General features: G+C 35.6%; 1 pseudogene across 1 annotated transcript; it reads right to left on the reverse strand.

The window, feature by feature from the left end:
• Positions 1-2,330: 2,330 nt before the first annotated feature.
• LOC100963387 lies at positions 2,331-2,891 on the reverse strand (annotated as a pseudogene). The gene has a single exon (XR_153258.2). The product of XR_153258.2 is annotated as a translationally-controlled tumor protein pseudogene (transcript).
• Positions 2,892-3,374: the final 483 nt, after the last annotated feature.

A 3,374-nucleotide genomic window follows, 5' to 3' on the forward strand; every position in this document is an offset into this window, starting at 1 on the left:
CTTCCTTTCCCGGCACCCCTGGACACTCCGCTGCTCAGCCGCCCTGGGACTCAGGACCAAGGGGCAGGCCTGTGGCTGGGCTGGCCTGCCAGTCCGGGCAGTTTTCCTTAGAAAGAGCTATATTCTGTTGGCTTTCCTGTACACCTATAGTATGTGAACTTCTGTTAACACCGCTTATGGGGTGTATCTCAGCTCTGTGTTTCCACATAAAACTCTTTCCACCTCAAGAACTGGGAAGCATTATATTCTTGTTTGCATCAAGAAAAAATACTCATGTAAGATAGATTAAGACATGGATGACTAAATGAATTCTGTCAGCAGTCTTGTCCATTACATTGAAAGGTAACACTGCTAACAGTTGTTGACTATCTCCCAAACGTTGGCTGTGTGCAGCTGCCCCTTCACAGCAGTCCCATCGCACAGCCTGCCTGCCTTTTGTGGGATAGTCTCTTGTCATTCTCCCCGTAGCTTCCTGGGGTTAAATGGCAATACTTTCCTTTTAGTTTCATTGTTTCAATATTTTGGACATTTAATGCTCTCAAAAGTATATATGTAAAAAAACTGCCATAGTTAACTATGGATTCTGTGTTATCTCAGTTCTTATATGTGGTTGGAGATGAGTACCTCTGACTCAGCAGGAAGACTTTTAAAATTTGGTGAGGGAATTGTTTACTCTTTTTTAGTCTGACATGTAAACAATGTCTTGAATCACCTACACAATTGAGATTTTTTCTCCTTAGTAGTAAGGCACAATGTCAGAAGTATATAAGTACAATTTTTACTTCAGTAACATACTGCTAGCAACTTGTGAGACTTCTTTTAGACAACTTGACTAATCGTCATTACATTGTACCCTGTTTAAACCACAAGTTACTCATGATGGTTTGGGTTCCTTGCAACAAGAGCTGAGATATTAACATTGTGTATTTCCTGGAGTATATGACAAAAATTTTTAATATCCTTGTGGAGTTGGAAGGAAACAATATATATTTTAAAGTTTCTAGGATATAACTTATATCTTAAAACTTTAAAAACGTATACAAATGTTATATGGAAATCAAACTTTTTTATTTAAAAGCTATGACTCTGAGGTGGAATATCATATCTGGCTGTTTAATTCTGAATTCTGCCTTTGGTAAAATTTCTAGCATGATAAACTCATTCTAAGTTTCACTAATCAAGAACATTTTAAAAATAATATAAATCACATCACTTATGAAATTCTTACTAGGGTGAATTAAATTCAGTTATGATTGCAAAACATATGTCATGCTAAAACTAATAGTATGACTTTACCATTAAAAATGCTCCCATTCTTGTTTCATGCCATTTGAAAAGACAGACTTTTTGCATCTATCAGTAGGAAAGTTAAGATGTTTTTCATTCTCCCAAAGCATATTGCCACATGTATTTTTGATTTAAGACAGAAGTATATATATTCTGCTCTCTATATTATCTTCTGGTTTATTAAGAATTAATAGGAATGTTGAAACTGAAGAATGTATACAGAGACAAATCAAAAATGGAAAGTTTTGAAACTAGTAAATTTTATTGATATAATTCTCAAATCTTTTATAGACTTTGGAAGGAGGTTAATTTATCTGAACTAATTGCTTTAACTATTTTATTTGGTTTATCATGTCACAATTGATTATTGGTAATAATCAATAATTGAGCAAGAAAACTATTATTGTCAATATCTTAGGTACAAGTAGAGTCATGACTGAGTCATAATTTTAACCTAGAAATAAACATAATTTTCTTCTAAACACAATTCTTATTTTGTTTAATGACTTATGTTGGATAACATATATAATCAAATAAGATACTTTTTTCTTTATCCAACTGAATTAGTCTCTTTTTATTCTCTTGGTAATTTTTTCCACAGTTACTACTTCCATTGTAGGTGATGAAATGTGTGACGGCTCCACTTCAAGTACTGGCACTGCTATGAGCATGGTCTCTCCCTTTACTGTAACTCAGAATTAAAACTTTTGATTCCTTTATATTCCAGTCTCAGGAGTGGTTTCCACTGTATAATTTATCCGATGACAGTCTTATACTTTCCAGTAGTGGCCTACAACCAGTCTCTAGCTTCTCCAGAAACACTACAGGATGGATTTAGTTTAAACATATATTAAACTAAAAGGCATTCTCTTGAATGAGTTTAAATGTATTTTATTTTTAAACAACCTACATGACATGTTTTTCCTTAAAAACAATGCCTCCACTCCAAATAAATCATGGTCAAAATAAATGAAGCGCTCAGGATGACATCAGTCCTGTTTGCCTTAAGTCCTGGTGTTCTGTGGATGACAAGCATCAGCCAGTTATGATGACAGGCGATAGATCCACAGTAATTACCAAATTTGTTAACATTTTTCCATTTCTAAACCATCCTTAAAGAAAATCATATATGGGGTGACACCATCCTCCCGGTAGTCCAGGAGAGCAACCATGCCATCTGGATTCATGTTTTCACCAATAAAGAACTGGTGGTTTTTGAAATTAGTCAGGATGTGCTTGATTTGTTCTGCATCCCCTGTCATAAAAGGTTTTACTCTTTCTGGTCTCTGTTCTTCAAGTTTGCCTTTGATTGACTTCATGTAATCTTTGATGTACTTCTTGTAGGCTTCTTTTGTGAAGCTGGTTTCCTGTAAGTGATGGTTCATGACAATATCAACACCAGTGATAACTGTGCTTCTGGTACCTTCACCCTCAGGACCCTCAGCCTAAGCATTTCCACCAATGGGTGAGTCATCAATGTTACTCTCTGTCCTACTGACCATCTTCCCCTCCACCTCCAGGCACAGGCCGTCCTCCATCTCTTGGATCTTGTAAATGTCAGAGAACATCTCCTCGTACCTGGGGAGGTCCCGGTACATAATCATGATGGTGGCTGAAGGGAGACTGCGGCGCTAGCTTTGTGGGAGCCCAGAGCTCGGAGCAGCACTTGGTGGGTGATGGGGGAGCAGGTGGAAAAGTGAAATAAGATAGTTTTTGAAGACTTTCTTTCAGGAAAGAAGAGCACCTTGTAAATATAATAGTTATGGAGTATTTATTGACCAAAGTCATCCTGACACTGAACTATTTGAAAACTAAAATTTCACTGCATTAATGATTTTATTATTTCTATGCAACAAGTTAAACTAGAAAAATATTGAACAGTATTCATCACTGAATGGAATTGAGTTGTTAAATCAAAATAAGACAAGAGTTAGAGGAACTAGAGCCAAAGTTAATAAAAGGGGCTAGTAATACATTAAAATGAATTTCTACATATAAAAACCATCAAATATTCATTTTAAGAAGCATGATATAGAGCACAAATATGATTAATTTTTATGTTTATATATAGAGATTTTGCATGTTTT

This window comes from Otolemur garnettii, unplaced genomic scaffold (assembly GCF_000181295.1).
Source record: "Otolemur garnettii isolate 467f Iridium unplaced genomic scaffold, OtoGar3 scaffold00017, whole genome shotgun sequence".
Lineage (NCBI taxonomy): Eukaryota > Metazoa > Chordata > Mammalia > Primates > Galagidae > Otolemur > Otolemur garnettii.